Source organism: Protopterus annectens, chromosome 10.part0, assembly GCF_019279795.1.
Source record: "Protopterus annectens isolate FY-2018-M chromosome 10.part0, PAN1.0, whole genome shotgun sequence".
NCBI classification, from domain to species: domain Eukaryota; kingdom Metazoa; phylum Chordata; order Ceratodontiformes; family Protopteridae; genus Protopterus; species Protopterus annectens.
Window position 1 is genome coordinate 244939929 of NC_056744.1, and position 21382 is coordinate 244961310.

Genomic DNA, 21382 nt, shown 5'->3' on the forward strand with positions numbered 1-21382 from the left:
ATGCATATCTAATTTAAAACAATTAAATAATCTCATAAAATGCATATATATATAATATATATTTAAAAGAATGCATAATACAAAATATATAATAAAAGAAATATATGTATATATATATATTTTTATTTTATGCAAAAATTAATTGTGTTGAAGACGTCTAGCTTTAAGAAATGGAACCAGTGATGTACAACCATTTAAGCCTGGATATCTATCAGCATTGAGCTTGATAATCCATCTTTGTTCTCGGCTCTCTGTGAAATTTTCTATATCTCCTCCCTCACATTTCTATGTATATGTTGTAAAACAAAGAACTTGAAAGAGTGTGAAGGGTCAGTGTTTAAAACATGTTGAGCAAGCACTAGTAGTTTTGTTATTTCTGATGTCTCTTATGTGTTCCAATATTCTATCCTTTAAGTTTCTATTTGTTTTCCTATATAGAAGGCATGACATATTTGGCAGAAACAAAATAAATAACATCTGTGGTTTTACAGTCTGCATATGAATGAGAGTATAGTGTAAAATTTCTAACAGGATGAATATATGGTGTAGTACTATGAATATGTGTACAAGCAGTACAAGACCTACAAGGAAAAGTACCTTTGGGTCTGGAATTATAGGTAGTTTTTTATGTCTTTATTACACAATTGTTGTTTTAATGTTAGATTATTTCTGAAACTGAAGCTAGGTGCATTACCAATGAAAGAATGTAAACAAGGAATCTCATGTAAAATGTGCCAATGTTGTTTTATAATATTAGTATACTGATTAACATTACTGGCATACTGAAAAACGCTCTAATGCTATTATTCTGTGTATTATTTCTCAAATTACTGCTATCTGGCGTAATAGAATTAGAAGATTGAAAATCGCTTTACATTTAGAGTCCCTGAGTGTCCAAGCATCAGAAATAGTTCTATCTATTTCATCCATATTATATCCTCTTCTTAAAAAATCAGTTTTCAATTTATTCAAAGCTAGTACTGCATCATTATCATTGTTGTGTAATCTTAATGTTCTGTATACCTGCCCCTTGAGCACATTTCTTGGAATGTGTCTAGGATGCATACTGGTTTTGTGAAGGTATGTATTTTTCTTCGTGGGTTTGTGAAAAATTTTGCTGGTAAAACCTGTCAACTCTGATTTGTTTATATGTACACATCAAAGAAATCAATCTCAGATGTAGAAAAATTGTATGTGAATCTCAGAAAATCAGCAGTTGTATGCAAATAGTTAATAAATAATATAAGCTCAGATATATTGCCTTTCCATAATAAAAAAACATCATCCACAAAACGTGCATACCATAAAAGCTGACTGATAAATGGATTCTTATCAGAAAAGACATGTGTTTGTTCCCAGCATGTAAGCGATAGATTGGCATAACTATTTGCACATGGTGTGCCCATGGCAACGCCGATCTGTTGCAGAAAGAATTGTTCTTCAAAATATACAACATTATTTTCCAGAATAATCTCTAACAAACTGCATATAAGTTGTACTTTTTCATTGGTGAAGCAATTATTTCTTGTAAGAAAACAGATCGGCGTTGCCATGGGCACACCATATGCAAATAGTTATGCCAATCTATCGCTTACATGCTGGGAACAAACACATGTCTTTTCTGATAAGAATCCATTTATCAGTCAGCTTTTATGGTATACACGTTTTGTGGATGATGTATTTTTATTATGGAAAGGCAATATATCTGAGCTTATATTATTTATTAACAATTTGCATACAACTACTGATTTTCTGAAATTCACATACAATTTTTCTACATCTGAGATTGATTTCTTAGATGTACATATAATCAAATCAGAGTTGACAGGTTTTACCAGCAAAATTTTTCACAAACCCAAAGAAAATACATACCTTCACAAAACCAGTATGCATCCTAGACACATTCCAAGAAATGTGCTCAAGGGGCAGGTATACAGAACATTAAGATTACACAACAATGATAATGATGCAGTACTAGCTTTGAATAAATTGAAAACTGACTTTTTAAGAAGAGGATATAATATGGATGAAATAGATAGAACTATTTCTGATGCTTGGACCCTCAGGGACTCTAAATGTAAAGCGTATTTTCAATCTTCTAATTCTATTACGTCAGATAGCAGTAATTTGAGAAATAATACACAGAATAATAGCATTAGAGCGGTTTTTCAGTATGCCAGTAATGTTAATCAGTATACTAATATTATAAAACAACATTGGCACATTTTACATGAGATTCCTTGTTTACATTCTTTCATTGGTAATGCACCTAGCTTCAGTTTCAGAAATAATCTTACATTAAAACAACAATTGTGTAATAAAGACATCAAAAAAACTACCTATAATTCCAGACGCAAAGGTACTTTTCCTTGTAGGTATTGTACTGCTTGTACACATATTCATAGTACTACACCATATATTCATCCTGTTAGAAATTTTACACTATACTCTCATTCATATGCAGACTGTAAAACCACAGATGTTATTTATTTTTGTTTCTGCCAAATATGTCATGCCTTCTATATAGGAAAAACAAATAGAAACTTAAAGGATAGAATATTGGAACACATAAGAGACATCAGAAATAACAAAACTACTAGTGCGCTTGCTCAACATGTTTTAAACACTGACCCTTCACACTCTTTCAAGTTCTTTGTTTTACAACATATACATAGAAATGTGAGGGGAGGAGATATAGAAAATTTCACAGAGAGCCGAGAACAAAGATGGATTATCAAGCTCAATGCTGATAGATATCCAGGCTTAAATGGTTGTACATCACTGGTTCCATTTCTTAAAGCTAGACGCCTTCAACACAATTAATTTTTTGCATAAAATAAAAATATATATATATACATATATTTCTTTTATTATATATTTTGTATTATGCATTCTTTTTAAATATATATTATATATATGCATTTTATGAGATTATTTAATTGTTTTAAATTAGATATGCATAAATATGAATATACTATGCATTTTTATTTATATGCATTTTTTTATATATATATGCATTTTTAATGAGATTATTTAACTGTTTTAAAATCAGATATGCATAAATATGAACATACTTTACATTTTTGTATATATATTTTATATTCACATGCGTATTTTACAATATTCTTGTCATATATGCCTTTAAATTTTCAAAAGTTGTATGATGTCACTAATTGGAAAAAAATTTTTGACTGAGAGTGATATAAAACAAGCAGTTGAACAGTTAATTCTTTGTCTGATGAAGCAACGAAGGTTGCGAAAGCGCTCACCTCTCCTTTTTACTTTGTTTAAATAAAGACGTTATTGTGTGGTACCCGGTATAGTGTTTTCTCTCATATACATTAAAACACTTTCTTTAAAATCTTAGTGTGGTTCCCCTTTGCAGTTCATGGCATTTCTTTATTTCCTCAATTTTGTCATGCCATCACATAACAAAGAATAACTTGTTATGCACCATGTACATACAACTTACTAATTTTCACAAACACATTTAGCAAATATGTGCCTAAGTGCATTTGTTCACTTCATAGTTTCACAGGTTCTATGCCTGTATTGAGGCCATGAGGCTGTCTAGGACCAAAGATTCTTTGGTGTTATTTTTGCACCTTTTCTTACCAAAATAATCATCCAATTTGCTTTTAAAGTTTGATTTTATCTGTGATTCTTATGTTAGAGGTAGCTTATTCCAAAATCTAGATATTGTTTATGTAATGTATCTATCCCTCTTTACTTTTAAATGAACTAAAACACCAAAGACAGCATTGCTATGTATGTGTATTCCTGGTTGACAGAACTCTACATCCTTCATGTTCTACAGGCCTCACATGTTAAAGCTTGGTGAACCAGGCATAGCTTTCCACAGATAAAGAAAGCAATAATTTAGGCTATATAAGCCTAAACATTTTAGGTATTTGATATCTAACATATGTTGAAGATATGGAATTTATTTAATAAATGTTCACTTTATAGTCTTCAATCTATTTTCTTCTGCCAAAATATAACACAAAAAGCATATATAACATGTTGTGGGTTTGAAAAGATCTGTCAATATAAATGGATTTCTAGTAACTATAGTCTTAAAAGTCCAGTCTGTCTTATTGCTTTATTCCTAATATTTAGTACATGGTCCTTAAATGAAAAGGTGTGGTTAATAATGATGTTGAAATCATTTAAGAATATAACTGCTCAAGCACTACATTATCAAGGATCACAAAGCTTGTTTGTTTGTCTGTTTGTTTCAAAAGCTGTGTATTTGAATTTGCATTAAGTAACACTACATTTGAAACCAAGGTGGTTGTCCAACCATCAGACTGTAGAAAATATCCATTTAATTTTACTTTAGTTTGACAACTGACATGTTGACATTCTTGGAAAAGATGCAAGCACAAATAGAACATGAGGCCTAAAACCAATCTTTGTGCAACACTTAGATGAAAAGATTTTTATTAGAGTGTTCTAAATTCCCTTAATATCATTTTACGTTGAGTTCTACTTCTGAGCCATTCAATCACCTAATGAACCTTCAAAGGCGTTATGTTACAGTTCATCATACATTCTAAGACAATAGAATGTCATCATGGGGTAGCACGTGAAATGATTTAATGAGATCTTCATATGCCACCAAGAACATTTTGATCTTAATTGATGGCTGTGCTTCCAAGTTCATAAAAGTCAACCAAACAGAGCAGAGTAGACTGACCTTTTATAAACCCATGTTGCTCAATGCCCATACTAGATGTACAAATACAAGATTTTTTCATTACACAACATGACCACTGTTCAAAGCATTTACCCTGGATGGATATAAAATTTACTGGTCTGTAGTTCTGGATATTACTATCTGTGCCTCTGAGATAGTCCCTTATTTCATAAGGATTATGTACTCCTTGAAGGAGTACATAATCCTTCGTCACATGTAAGTTAAAATTTTCAAGTAGTAGGCCACATATGCTGTATAAGGGTAAGCATGAGATATAGTTGGAACAGATGTTACAAGATCTCTTAACTTCACATAGAGCTGATTGGACCATGTCAGCATCAATATAGAAAGATGATATTTTTGAAAATTCTAACTGCATAGGTTTGTTGATTTTATGTGTGGTTATAGAGATTACCACAGAATAATTATTTAACAAATTTGCTATTTATAAGGACTGATAGAGCCATATTTTATTACTCTCCAGAAGTCCCAGTAGTTTGTAAGAATCATCAGTTATCAGCGAATCAGAGAATCGTTGTCTTCTAAACCAATGTGGTTTCAAAATCAAGCTTTGCTGTTCTTTAGTATGCACTTTTAACCACTTAGTACTCATAGTAATCCTGCTTTTACTGGCACTTGGATATTTCTTAAACAGCTGATTGGTACATTTTTTGTAACATTTTTAAATCCCTAGTCCAGAAATAGTGTAGTTTGTTGATACTTTTCTCTGCAGTTTTTACAACAGAAGTGTTTTCTAAGTGTAGGACACATATTCTTAAATGATACCATTAATAACTAATTGTGCCCTTTATATAGACTGTCTTGCATTGACTCAAGTCCATAAAATCTTACTGACTTACCGATTAGACAATTGTAAAATCTGTCCCTTGTTTTAAATGAAAATCTACTGTCATGGATGCATGGAACACAATCTATCCAAGATTCATAACAACACCCTTAATGACAGGGAGATATTCCAGATTCCATATTGAATATCCCAGGCAAATACTGCTGTTGCTGCAGAACACAAAGCAACAAAAATACTGGTGCTACTACAGAACACTAACCAAAAAATACGTTCCATCTTTACCTTTTGTTGTATGGTGTGGACACTCTGATTCTTATTTCTGCCTTTCAAACTGATTTTATTTATTTATATTTTTTAAGTAAGAGAACTCAGACCTCTTTCTTTACTCCTTACTTTTATAATCGGATGGAAAGTACAACTACTATATAACCACCCTTTTTAATGAAAGGCAATATGTAGCTCTCTTCTGCTGTGAGATGTCTGCTTATGATTAAAAAATAACTCAGACCACTTTCTCTACTCATTACTTTTACAACTGGGCAGAAAGTAATCCAGCTTTTTTAACGAAAAGCACTATACAGCTCTCTTCTGCTGTGAAATTTCTGCTAATAGTAGTATCCACATAACACAGCATGGATCTGAGCCCAAAAAAAAATAAATTATGCAAAAGAAATAAAAAAGTTTACATATCCATATCTAAACACATCAACAAATAAATAAATAAATTATATATATATATATATATATATATATATATATATATATATATATATATATATATTATATATGCATATATGGGTTACTGTTGTATTATCGAAAACACAATCCATCGAATTGCGTTTCCAATAATGCACTTTAGCGAAAGTGCATATTGTCGAAAATATGCACTTTCGCTAAAGAAATAAAATAAAATTAAAAAAAAAAAAAAAAAAAAAAACGTAAAAAAATAAATAAATAACATTAAACAGTGTTATGCAGGGTGGCAAACCCCCCTGCACCCCCCACACCCCCTACTTTATTATTCTCACTCCGAGATCGCACTACAGTGGGGAAAAGAGAATATTCCCTTATCCCCACTGTACCACGATGCCAGCGATAGCTTTATTAGTTGTAAATCAACACTATACATTGATTTGCAACTAATGGTGCATGCAAACTGCATGCTTTCTTTAATTTCTCACTCCCCATTTAGCGAAAGTACATTTTCTATAAAATGCACTTTCGCTAAAGTGTGTCTGCCGAAACACGGTTTCGATAAACCATGTTTCGACATTATAACAGTGACCCATATATATAGAATGTATATAACACCAAGATTCACAAAATCCCTGTCAAAAAGAGTGCTGTATAAAAAACACTAAAGGGAGTACAGAAATTAAATTACAGTTTCATATTTCTCAGCTAGACAAAGTCAAAATAAGAAAGAACAAGCAAAAATTCGCCCTGGAGAACCAAATGAGGGTACAGACCTAGTACCAAGAGAAGGTTGAAGTAACAGGGCAGTTTTATTGTACAAAAACCCAAATGCTTGTACACATAATACGTTTTCGAAAATCTTCATCAAAGGCAAACAGCAATTCACCAAAATCCTCCACTTAAATAAATCCATCAGATCAAAATAAGGCGGGGAGGCAAAGGCCGCAAATCAGGGGCATTTGTTTTATATATTACTGTGACTTAAAAACGTGACTAGAACAGGTTTTGCATCAACGTACATTTCTGCAACGTACAATAAAAACATGACACTTATGTCTGAAATTACTGACTGACTGTAATCTTCATTTATTTACCACAGCATCAAATATTTTATGACAAGCAGGTCAAAAATGTGTAGCAAAAATCTGGAGAGCTGACTGAGCTGGGAACCTTCCGACAATGGGGCTATTACCCCAAAAGAAACTCCAGCTGTACTCGGTTCCATACCGCTTACTCAGAGGTGATCTCTGCCTGACATACAAGGCCATGTCCAACCCAGAATTGATGGACATGTTCCACCTAAAAAAAAAACAAATCCCAGAGAGCCACATGTTCTAGAGATATAAACCTCACCACAACGATAAATAGGACATGCTGGAGGGATAGATTCCTATCCCAGAGACTCCCCATGCTTTGGAACAGGATTCTAATATACATCAGGCAGAGCCCCTCACTAACACTCTTCAAGAGAAACCTTGACAGGTGGATGGGAAACAGAAAATTTACCCCAGGGATCACTGCACTGGCTCTGCTGGACAGTGGCGCAGGGAACTAATGGCTCTGCTGGACAGTGGTGCAGGGAACTAATGGCTCTGCTGGACAGAGGCACAGGGAACTAATCTAAGAAGGTGGTGAAAGGCAACACATTCTGGCTAGGCTTATAAATGCCCTTGGGCAGATAGCCTAGTACTTACCTTTGAACCTATGAACCTAAAAAAGGCATCACTACCAGCATATCTCGCCCACAGTGATAGCCCAGTGAGCCGCATGGACACTCGATGTCGCTTGAGGAGTCAGACTTTGTCTATCAGAAGGGTAGGCTTTGTTACTGTAACCATAACTCTCAACTTTCTATAACAAAATGTGGAATACCATCTCTCACAATGTGGAATTCATAGGCCAGAATGGAGCACTTACTAATTATGTACTAACACCTCTAACTGTGACGCTCACCCCTCACACTATGAGTAAATTGTGTTATTTTATACTTATATAAGGTTCTTTTGATTAATTAATATGATTCAGGATTATTTACCATAGATACAGGTTAAATAACGTCTTAGCAATGAATATGTGACTCCTGTGAGCACCAATGAAGAGCATGGTCTTTTTAAGACACAAAATGATAACAGAGTATACTTGAGAAGTATGTGTAACTTGCATGTGTGGGCTTCGATTTGATTTCTGCCTAGTACACTTGATCTCCATTGTTCTGCCTTCTTTTGTAGCTGTAGTGAAATCGCGGAGCTTACTATGCCTACCTGGAGCATTGTTATATATGCACACGTGTATGTGTGTGTGTGCATGCATCTGCATGTGGGGTGTGCAGATAAATTCCCCAAATATAACTGCATATGTGTTTGATATCAATTACATTTGCATCTCTCGCATGCACGCACACACCCACGCTCAGACGGACAAACACAAACACTCACTCACATAACACACATGTTTAGCTAAATTATTTGCATTTACTGGTATTGCCACTTTAATGTATAACTGAATTTGAAGTTACTGAAATAACTGAAAGTAAATGTTTTCTACAAATTCATGTTCCTTCTAAATATTGTTGGCATACCTCTCAACCTCTTAGCGTAAAAAATCTGGACAAACTCTAAAATAACGGTCTGACAAAGACCCAAAATAGGTACAGATTTTAAATATTGCTTTCATAAACTTGGAAAGTTGCTAGAATAACATGATTTTTGTTAGCGTGCATTTTTCTGAAGGATGTGGATTCTGGAACTTGAATGCATGTCATTAGCTAGTGACTTCAATCTTCAAGTGATTTGCCAGAAAACCACAAATTTTATGAGGAACAGAAAAATATTTGGCAACAATATGGACATTCTGCAAAAATCTGGACAGCTGAGAAGTAGGCATACATGGGTTCCATAGCATCCTTTTATAATTCAGGTGGAATTAAAAATGCTTATTACAAGCATGGGCTGATGTTTTTTCTACACGGTGTCCATTGTGATCTTATAAAAACTGTGTTAGTTCCCTAAAGCGTTTTATTAGATAAGCATGAAAAAAATTGTAAGGTAGAAAAGGTATTATTAAAAAAAGGTTTTACTCAGTACTCTTGTGGCCGCGTGTAAAACCATGTTTTCTTAAAAATTATTTGTTAGGCAGAAGAAAGTTGCCAATGACAAAGTCGAATTGTCCGTGTATAACATGCATGGTGTTACTGTGTGCATTTGTACAGTTATAATTACTGCAAGACAGCGAGTCCAGACAGCAATTAGTTAAAGCACTCAATGTTTTGGTACAGTACATTGGCATCTTTGGGTATACTTTGTTTTTATTCTGTGAGCCATTCTACAAGACAAAAAATCAACAATTCACTGGCAATTGGTTTATTAAATGACAAACTATATACCCCGCACCCTCTCCCTGAATTGCTGGTTGTGGTGCCTTAACTCCCCAACTTTAGGTAGTCAGGCTTGTTTTCTTAGTCTGTAAAGTGTGCCTTAGGGCTACCACTGGTGTTTGCACAAGTCAGAGTTATACCGCAGGTCAACCCGCGTCTCTCACACACACACACATGCACACACTTCCACTGTCCAGAACATAGCAGAATGTCCAGATTTTTGCCTTACACCTCTGGTTTGTTCCTCGTAAAATTTGTGTTCTTCTGCAAATCACTGAGAATCGAAGTCCCAAAATAGTGACAGCCTGAAACTTGTGCTCCAGACTTCATATCCTTCAGGCAATGCATGATAAGGCAAAATCTGTTATTCATATCAACTTTCTAAGTTTATACATAACAATTATATTTAAAATCTGCCCATGATTTTAGGCCTTTATCAAACTATTAGTTTGTCTTTTTCCAGAATTCCTGCCCTGAAAGGCTGAGAGGTTTCAGACACACACATGCCCCTCCCCCAACCTCTTAGAGCAAGAATTTTTAAATATTGCTCTTACAAACTTAGAACGTTGATAGAATACCTGGTTTTGCATTTAGCATGAATACTTCTGTGTTTAGTCTAGTAGTGTTTCTGAGTTTGTGATGGTTGAAATATAACCTGATTTAGAAGCGGCGTGTGGGATATTCTTACTGCTCAATTCTTATATGTGGTTATTTGTTGGTGGGGTATGTTAGCATTAACTATGAGATGGAGTGGTGTACTTTTATTTATCTAATATAGGAATACCTCTCAACTCCTTAGCGCAACAATTCTGGGCAAACCCAACAAATATAGTTTTAAACTTAAAAAATCGATAAAATAACAAGTTGCATTATTATGCATTTTCTGAAAGACATGAAGTCAGAAACTCAAATGCTTCTCATTACTTCGAGACCTCAAGCCTTAGCGATTTGCCTGAAAAGCACAGACTTCACGAGGAGCAAACCAAAAATATGAGGCAAAAATCCGAACATCATTCTCCTACAATCTGGATAATTATGGTGTGAGTGAGTTATTTAATTAGGTGGTGCTCTGGACTGCTCCAGAAAGAGGTTTCTTGTGGATTTATCCATTTAACAAATTCTTATCTCTGGACGAAAAAGTCTCGGAATATTTAAAGTCCTGTCACAACCTCGACAGACCATGGACCTTACTCTGCGCCGACAATAGTCTTGCTGTGGCGACCCCTAATCGGGAAAAGCCGAAAGAAGAACTTTGCTGTCTTTGGATCTCTTACATAAAATGGAAACATTAGCGAAACACGTTCGGTTGAAACCGTCCTCAACATTTGGCGATACAAATAACTTAAGCAATCACAATTACCTTAGGTAGTCACAGATCAGGTATAAAGGTAGGAATCATGTGACGCAATGTTTACGCTGTTCGCTTGCAATAAAACATGATTAGTAATGATAAGAGGTGTGGCAAAAGTTACATTCTGAGTACTAAGCAGTATTTTTAGTAAACAAAATATATTTTTCCCTGAGTGAGACAGACCAGTGCAATTTAAGAGGCGCAAACTGCGACTTGAAGTGTGAAATGGTTTCTGGTTGTAGGACGTTAACCAGAAGCCACTATAAAGCAGCACATTACTGAATCAACGTAGCATCTCTGTCCGTAGTGCAGTTAAACTGCTCATTTGTTCCCGATTTTCAGATATATTCCTTATTTTGACTCAAATTTTGGCTCTGCCCATCTTAATCTCTCCTACAACCGGTGATTTCTGGTGAAAACTGGAAAAATGGCAATAATTAACAGTTATACATTTATTTTACTTCGGGAAAATTTATATTAATTCACGTTCACTTATTCTGTCCACGTCTCAAGTTAATAGCACTAATATTTTAAAAAGTGCCCCTAGATATGTTTATCTCGCTCTCTCATTCTGTTATTTCTTCCTAATTTGTCGAGAACTCTGCTCAGGGAACGCTTCCATGTAGTACATTCAACAGTTCCTATTGTTAGTACACAATGCAATATTTTGTTTTAATTGTAACGAGGCCAAAGTACAGGGTCAGGAAACGAGTGTCCACACAGATCAGAAAACTTCTGTTGCCCTACTTCGCCATCCTGGATAGCACAGGTCAGTGTCTGTAATAGCAATAGCTGTGCAAATAAAATGGGCTGTCATTCTCCTCATTTAGTGAGCAGCTGTAGAGAAGCAATTTCACATACATACCTTGCATGAAGCAGCCACCATCTGAATTTTGACTCCATTTCCTTCATCGTTTTTTCCATCTCTGTCCTGCAAGCTTTACAAGTGTTATATGACGAGCTCGGCTGATAACACTGTTTTATAACTCATTTTGCTTTCAGTTTCAGAATGAATCCATACCTCCCCCAAATTTCGCTGATTTTCATGAACGTTTCTGATTCTCGCTCAAATTTTAGCTCTGCCCCTTCATAATCCCTCCTAAAACCAGTAACTTTTGTAGTAAACGTGGTGAATTAAACTTAACATATAAAAATTATAGACTTCTTTTCCCTCGGGAACTATATTGTCAATGTCTAGATGTCTTTCGGCTTTTTCCCGGTTAGGGGTAGCCACAGCGGAACTCCGGTCCGCTAATGGTTGTCAGCAGAGTTTTACGTGCTGGCTTGCCGGGCCTAACACACAACCTTCAATGAACGCCCGTTCACGCATGTCGCCACACAGAAGACGCTCTAAACGAGGATTGAACGGGCAACGTCTAACTGTGAGGCGAAAACGCTACTGCAGCACCACCACCGCAGTCTGCCAATATTTAGATAACGGTATTAATATTTTAAAATTGTGCCTGACTGTCCTGATTATTTCAGGATTTGTCCCTGATTCTGCTGAGATTTGTCCCTGATTGGTTGAGCGCTACGAAAGGTGCCCCTAACTGTTACGTCCAACATGCTGTGTTTTGTCGTGCATGTAGCCACTATACTGAGTTAGTGGCGAAGACCTGGTATCCTACTTCCCTATCCATTTTTAATGACATTGAGAAGATAACTGCCGTGCGCTCCTTGTAATTAAGGGTAATGGGTTTAATTCCTTCCTCATCTGTTTACCAGTTGTGTGAATTTGGGGAAGTCCTATAACCAGACTGTACTTCTGGGTCACCAATGAAAATGGATACTTGTGTCCCATGAGCTTATCCAGTCAGGAAAAAAAAAAAAAAAACGGTACCACATGAAAAAGTAGAAACTTTGAATCTTTGTCTGGGTAATCTCTGCTTCTGCCTTAAAACCGAGAATAGGAATAGGTTGGTATCAGCAGCGGCCTAAGGTCAGCTGGTGCCCTAGGCAAAAGGGCTCCACGGCACCACCACCCAGGTGCCCCCACCCTGGTCTAGCTACACCAAATAAATTCTGGGAAAGCGCCCCTGCTACAGCGGCACCTAGGCGGTCGCCTAGTTGGCCTATGCCTAAGGCTGGCTATGGGTGGTATATAATATAATACATGATGCAGATACCGGCAGGACAGACTTTCTAAAACACATGTTATTATAATTTTTATGAATTATATTGTTATGTGTCCAAAATTTCAAACCAAATAAAAATCTGTGCTAGTTATTGTTAGATGGAAGTGGGGACAGTGAGTACACTACAAGTGCATGAGTCACCAGAGCTTGAAGACTACTCAAGGCATGTGTGGAATGCCTCTGGATGACAAAGGTTGCAGATGACTGCAAGCTGGGAGCATTCACTGAATCATCCAATAATATAGATATCCTCCAAGAGGGTCTAGATGAGACAAATGATTGGTGCCAGGACAATAGTCTAAAACTAAATGCAGAAAAATGCATTATCCTACCATCGGGGAAGTCAAACACCCCTGCAAATTACAGCATCAATAGCATGTTCCTTAGAGTGGACTCAGGTGACAGACAGTAGTCTGAACTTTGATTGCCATGTGTCCACAATGGTGAGGAAATCCTTTTATGTGGCACAGCTTATAAGTAAAAGTGTGGCATCCAGATCCAAGGAAATTGTAGTCCTGCAGTATTCAGCTCTGATTAGACCAATAATTGAGTATAGTGTGCCATTTGACATATACTTAACAATGCAAAGCAGCTGGAGCAGAGGTTTGTCACAAAGAAAATATACGGTGCAAACAACACGTACTATGTTGATAGAGTAAAAGCCCTATCCCTTTACTTTGTCTCCTACCAGTTATTAAGGGGTGACCTATGCCTGACCTACAGGCCACTTACAAATTCAGCCCTGATGGAGCTGCTACCCATCTCCAAGTCAAACAGCAGAAGGATCACCCAATCTTGGAATCTAAACTTAGCGATTCAAACAAAACATGCTGGAGAGACAGATATGTGTCTCAGAGACTGTCCCTTCTTTGGAACAAGCTTCCTATTCACATTAAGCAAAGCCCTTCCCTGGCCCTCTTCAAACATAATTTGGATCAATGGATAGGGAATCGCAAATTCACACCTGGGGTACTGCCTATGTCCCTTATGGACAGGAGCAGTCGATGCAGAGGTACAAAGCCATGCCATCCTCTTGCCCCAGGGGCCATATTTTGGGTAAAATTGGATTATATTGGCTAGGCTTGTAATGGCTGTCAAGCCGTTAGGTTAGTGATCTCCTACTGAACCTATGGATATATGAATTTATGCCAGGGGCTCGAGGATCTTGAAGCTCTGGCAATCTGCCACTTGTGCTCGAACATGAGTTCAGGTGAGCAGCTGACGCAGCTTACCCAAACAAATTATTTAAGCTCAAGTGAGGTAAGTGTGGCAGCTGTGGTGAGGGAGTCTGAGAGAGAGTGGAAGTGTGGATTGGCGCATTAGTGGGGAATGAAGCTTTTGGTTTAGGAAGCGGGATTTTATGTTTTGGGAGTGAGGTGGGAAGGCTAGGATAAGGAAGAAATAAGTGATTCTTATAATAGGAAGTGAGAAGAAAGAGTTAAGTTTAGAAAGTTGAAGGAGGTTTTAGTTTTAGGGAGTGGGAAGGGTGTCCTAGAGTTAGGGAGCAAGAAAACAGTCTTAGGGATAGGCAGTATTAGAGGTTTAGGGAATGGAAAGGGATTTTTTTTGAATTAGGGATCAAGAAGGAAGCTTTAAGGATAGAGTTAGGGTTCTGGTAGGGCTATACAGTGTTGTAGGATAGGCTGTTGGGTGGGCTAAATAGTTACAGGAAATGAAGATGGGAGTTCAAGCACTTACCTTTTTGAGCAAGTGAGAGTGATCAGGTGTGTCACAAATTGCTAACACAGAAGTGCCTGTAGTAGATCCAGGGACAGCAATGAATTTTTAAAATCCAAATGAAAAGCAAACTGAAATCAACAGTTAGATGTGCACAGAAGGTACAACTTGGATGGATCACCAAACATACTGCTCAACATCTTTGTTTAATACTTCTGGAGAAAGCCAGCACTACTGAGAGGACAAAGGGTTGAAATCAAGGAGAAATTTTAAATATCACCCTCTACTTAAGAAGTTAATAGAACAACATGTTTTCATGAACACATTTTTTGAATGATAACAAGTAGGAAACTCTAATGTCTGGCATTATTAACTGACTGTAATCCTCAATGATTTATCAAAAAAAAAATCTAAATTTTTACAGGCAAAATAAGGGGCATTCTGCAAAATTCTGTAGAGCTAAGAAGCATGCCACCAAATGTAAATGGTCTAATCACCCCATCTTAACACTGGCACCCCAGTCCTAACCAAGGAATTTTGTAAATTAATAAATTGCTGTATATTAAATCATGTCTCCTTCAATTATATGCAAAACAGTAAACCTATCAGAAGTCCAGACTGGAAGTATAACAGAATCTAAAAATAACATTACCAAAACTGTAAACTTCTAACTTTATAAAACTCACCCAACTCATAAAATAAATCTTAACCATGATAGTAAGAAACTCAAGAATACTGTGAAAAACATCAAGGCTGACTTTGAGCTCGATAACTCCAATAGTACAGGCAACCATAATGACTTTTACAGCTATGTATGTAACATCTGCAGTAATATTCTGCGATGCTATGAACTCAGCATAAATGGTGCTACCTACACTGACTCAGAGTCCATATTTGACACCTTGGCTGATAAATTCAGCTCTAATTTCACCTCATGTTCTTTACCCTTGATCCTCATCTTCCATACAATCTCAGGCTGTGTCTCCATTCTTCACTACTTATCAACCATCACCCTCCTTCTCCAAAACAAAAAAATATACTAAACATCATACCCAGTTGCTTAATGGTACTCCAAAAGCATCAGTTAGTCAAATACTTTCCTAAATACCTTCAGTCAAACTCTCTTCACAGGATTTATATCTGAAAAAGGGAGAAATGCCATAGTCATCTTTTTCCTCTGCTGACTCAGGTAACTATAGGCCCATCCATCCATCCATCCATCCATCCATCCATCCATCCATCCATCAATCCATCTCAATATCTTATCTCTAAGCCATGGAATGAATTACTGCAAAATTATTGTAGAACTACTCAGTAAGGACAGCGAAGATGTGTAGACTCTGGAATATTTGCAGTTCAGCTTTGTCAAGGGGATATCATGCCTTCTTAATCTTATTAACTTCTATAAAAAGTCATGAAAACCTCAGATGATGGACTTCACATCTACACTGCTTATCTGGGTTTAACTGAATTAAATCATTTGATTTCATTCCCTGTTGTGGAATCATGCACACACTAACCCAGCTAAATATCAATTCTTTTGTAGTTCAGTAGATTGCTAACTGGCTATCAAACAGAACATACCCAATCAAAATAAATGGTATCTACTCCAAAAGTAAAATGTGACAAGCAACATCCCTCAAGGTTCTTTCCTAGGCCATCTCCTCTTTGGATTCCATTTCTCTGAAGGATAAGAAAATGCATATACCTAGCTAAATTTGCAAAATAGTGTAAGATAAGTATCCAACACTCCTACCTGCCAGGTTCACTAATTCTCTAGCAAGGCCTTGATATCCCTAATTGTTTTTTCTAGTCATGGTCTTACCCTAAACATTTAAAAATATAGCATTGTCACCTGTGATAAAATTAGTGCTTCTACACAATATCACTTTAATGGAATTCATCTTAAGACTGAGACCATGGTCTGAGATTTGGGAACTTAACACAGATAACAAAAGCGATAGCATTGTTGCCTCACAGCAAGAAGTTCTCCCATTCGATTCTCAGCTTGGGTTGGGAGTGCCTTCTGTGTGGAGTCTGCATGTCCTCCCCGCGGTTGAGTGGGTGTCCGAAAGACATGCGTTGAATGGGTGTGCCTTCATTGAAGGTTGGGCGTCAGGCTGGCAACTCGACACCATAAAAAAAAAAAAACAACTGCCAATCATTAGCGGACCAGAGTTCCACTGTGGTGACCCCTAACCGGGAAAAGCCGAAAGACAAACAACAACAACACAGATAAACTGTGATTAAAGCAACATAGCTCCACTATTGTCTAAAATTCCTCCAGCTTCTCTTATCTCATCTATCATGGGTTCTCATTCAGACCTCATCTGTTTAAATACTGGGCAGGATTCATGAAGCCTCCGTGTAAGAGTTATAACTCATACACGGAGGCTGCATATTCATGAGAGCATGCTGAATCACACCTAAGGCTAACAACGGTCCATGTAAGACACTAGGGGGCGTGTCCATAGGCCGAGCCCTGTAAGCGGACACGCCCCCAGAAGAGTAAAAGTGCCCAAAGTAAACACCCACGACAGAGTCCATGGAAATGTGAATAAACACACACAACACATGTCCCCACAGACTACGAACATAAAATGTACAAATGAACATCAGATAATTTTTTTTTAAATTGTAAAGATGTTTAACCGTGAGTGCGCTCGTTCGCGCCGGCGTGACCATAGCGCAGCTACAGTTAGCAGTCAGTGGGAAAGCATATCAGAACTAAATATGCAAAGTAAACCAAGAAGCAATAGTGTAGCAGTAGAGATGTCGGCTAAAAAGCAGGCATTCATGGTTCGAGCCCCCACAACACCAATTTTTATTTTTAGCAAAATAAGCATGAAACAAGTCCCTGACAAATATGTACACATAAAATCACATTTTATGTAAAATGTAATGAAATAGCCCATTTATATTGAAGAAATGTGAGGTAACAAAACAATAAAAAATGCCAGATGTGCCCATAGCTGAGCTACAGTTTAACAGGGTGAGTGCATCTGCCCGTAGGTGAGCAGTGGTTTAACTGGTGCAAAATGAGTGCCCGTAGCTGAGCAGTGGTTTAACACACTAAATCTATGTGCCCCTAACTGAGCTAAGTGTAATATGTGTGCTGATAGCCAAATGAGGCTTAAACCAGCGTACCCTGTTTGCGCGGAGCTGCGCACCGCGCAAACAAGCTAACCGATGGGCAACGTTGAGCAAGCCGTATCAAAACTGCCTTTACACAGACACACCCGTCAGCTTGTCTAGACAGTCATAAAAAATAAAAAGTAGAGGCCAGGTTCGAACCCAGAATACTATACACTATAGTCAAGGTACTGAACCACTAAGCCATGACAGCAGTACCTATAAATGCAATAATAGCTAATATATAGGAATGAATACAAACTGGAGCATGACAATGCAGGTTTACTGAAGTTGATACAATTCCAAAATGGCCAATCACAGATATGTGCGTGAAAAACGGACTATATAAGCCCCATAGGTGGGAATACACAGCATAAACGATTGTAGAACTGACTTGCAGCCAGAATGACAGGAGTAGGAGAGGGTAGTTGCTTTCGAGCACAGAGGTGGGGCGTTGAGGAGTCCAGGTACATGGTCTGGCTCCTAGTCCAAAATCATGAGACCCAACTCATGCAGGGCCAGGTCCTGTGGGGAGCATATAGGGCTGAGGCGTGGGACCGGTTGGCTCATGATCTCACCAGTGCCACAGGGATTACAAGGACTGGTGAGCAGGTCCGTCACCACCATGCGGACCTGAACAGACGCAAGCAGGACCAATTGAACCTTTGGATCCAGGAGGCCCGGCAAATGCCCAACGCCCCACTACTGAGTAAGTTACATTTAATTATGTATGTAAGAAATTAAACTCGCTGCTATTATGGAGATGTGTATTCCAATATTACTTCATTTATATTACAGCTGCAGGTGTCCATTCTGCGAACCGCAGAGCCTATGGTGATAGGCTGGTGTGGTTGTGCCACCAGGCAGGTCAGTAATCCACTACCAGTAACTGTAAAGAAATATAAAAGTATGACAGTCAGCAAAAGAGTGCAGTGTAGTCACTAAGGAATAAAATGTGCAAGTAACAGTGTGAAAGTGTTTGCAAGTATTGCTTGATTACAAAAGTGTGTTGCAGCCTGTAAGCCAAACAGAAAAATGAAAATGTCTGACATAAATTCTGAAATAAAAATGCCCCATCTGTTAGAAAATAGTACACAACCTGCAGCAGGCTGAAAAGTATAGCTGCAGAAGATGATGAAATCACATGTGTGAAATATATCCCTGTTGAAATACTGAAACATGACATAAGTGAGACTGCTGGAAAGGATTGTAATAACTACAGGTAAAACATGTCAATAAAGCCTATAAGTAAGTACCATCCTGAATAGTAAAATGTAAACAAGTGAGAGAGTGTGAGAAAGTGTCATGAATCCAGCAATACAGTAGTAATAACCCCTGAATAAAGTATACTGCAGTCAATATAGAATGAAATGCATGTGAGAATCCAAACCAAACAGCGAAATCTGTTCAAAGTGTTGCTGCATCTGGAATGTGTATCCCAAAATCTGGATATGTTGCTCTCAGTCTGCAATATGCAGATAGTATGATTGTCTGATATACCAAACACCCACACTTGTCTATAGCTATATAAAGCAAGTGTAGCAGGATGATGTAGCTGAACAAAGCTAGATATGAATGTGTATGAAGAACAATAAAATGTATATTGATGTTGCAGTAACAGTCCTATCACCAAGTTGAAGTAGTTATCATATTGGAAACTGTAGTTAGAACAGTAGTGTGTACATATGTGCAGCTATTAGAAATGTACAGCATATGTATTGGTATTCGAAGGTGTTAATATTATTTTCTTCACCCCACCCTATAACCACATATAACCCATTCCACGTGAAAATGGTATGTGCAATCACAATTAACACCCCTGGACATTTGTCCTGTTGGGTCATATACATTTGCATGTCCGTTGATGCATCTGCCCTGTTCATACATCCAAACCCGATAGCCTGTTGCCATCAATCAACCCTGCATGTTGTTGGACTGTGTATTGCTGTTTAAATTATGCATGTGTTATGCTCGCTGTTCAGTGGTGTGAATATCTGGGTGTTTCGTTAATGGGAATATTAATGCATGCTGTTACAACTAATTGTGAATGGTATTATATGTCACTAACCCAAACTGTCATGACATAATGCAAAACATAGGACAGGGAAGGCGGGTTCCAGCGGACCCACCTCTCCTACCTCAGCTGGCGAGTGCACCTGGCACTAGTGCCCAGTCTGGACCCTCCTCCGGTGGCCCTGTGCCACCTGCGGGTGGAAGCACTGCAGGGGATGGGGCTCGCCCCCCCTCTAAAAGCGTGGCCAGAGGAGAACCACCACTCACCCTCCGTAGCGTCCGGACTGTGGTGCGTAGGGAGATTCAGGACTCTGTTCTCGAGCCCCTACGCCAGCTTGAGGCATGGGTGGCACAACTTACAGGCATGCCTGTTGCCTGGCCTACACAGCCCCCAGCACAGCCCCGTCCTGGGCAGTGAAGGAACAGTGGCAACTGCCTATGGGTGGGGATATCAGTTCCACTGTTGACATCTGTGGGCTCATGGGCTCTGGATATCCAAACCTCCATCCCCGTCAAATGTGTAACCCCCCCACACGTGTCATACACCGCCCCTGTATGCGTCTTGTTTGTCTTGTCTGTTTACCTACCCAACCTACCTCCCCAGCTGTACCGACTTCCTTCACCTGACATACCACTCTCACCTGAAAAAAAAAAAAAAGGGCACTCTGTACACACAAAAAAATTACGCCCCATACATAGCTGCCCATTCCGCACACATGTCTGCTGGACATGGAAACTATCAATTACAATTGGCTGTACAACAAGTATTATTGTTGTCCTGACACCTCTGTCAGGGGTGGAAGGTTTCAAATTTCATACCAAATTACATACATATGCACAGCTGTTGCTGATGAAGAAATGGACAGCTATGGGCCTTACCTACATCCCTCCTGCAAATCCCAAGCTTGTTTCCCTACTGTCTTACCCTCTTTGTGACCCCTTTTTCACCACTTACCTGTCTCCCCATTTTCATTTCTTTCAAAGAAAATAGCGAGGGTGTGCGCCAGAGTAAGCACTGTTAAGCAGTTGTAAGCGGGTGTGCGTGTGTGTGCGCAGAGCTAACCGCCAGTGCACATGCGTGAGCTCCGCGCAAACCAGCGCTAACCCAGTTACAACTGCTTAAAAGTGCCTTAGTCACTTTGATTGACAGGTCCTGTACTCAGTTCAAAAGCAAAATAAAATCCCACTGTTAGTCCCGAACCCAGGACCTTGGAAACAGTAGCCTGTATGACCTACCACTAAGCCATGACTCTTATACAAGAGCATTGTGCTAAAATAAATATAACATGTAATAGTAGGGATGAATGTAAAGGGAATATAGGATGTGTAGTACCCAAAGCATGTCATGTAGAATTACTGTCAAAACTACTGGATTCCCATAAAAGTAATGTGTGAACAGAAACAGCCATGCTAGTTGGTAGCTTGTAGGTAATAATGTCAGTTAATGTACATATATAAATGTATGTATATGTACATATATATATATATATATATATAT

General features: G+C 38.0%; 1 long non-coding RNA gene across 1 annotated transcript in view; it reads right to left on the reverse strand.

Moving 5' to 3' along the window:
* The window catches only part of LOC122813040, a 486352-nt gene extending 474157 nt beyond the window's left edge, over positions 1-12195 (reverse strand). The window contains exon 1 of the long non-coding RNA XR_006366628.1: positions 11793-12195. This is a non-coding gene — a long non-coding RNA (uncharacterized LOC122813040). The remainder of the gene's footprint in view (positions 1-11792) is intronic.
* Between the last annotated feature and the right edge of the window lie 9187 nt (positions 12196-21382).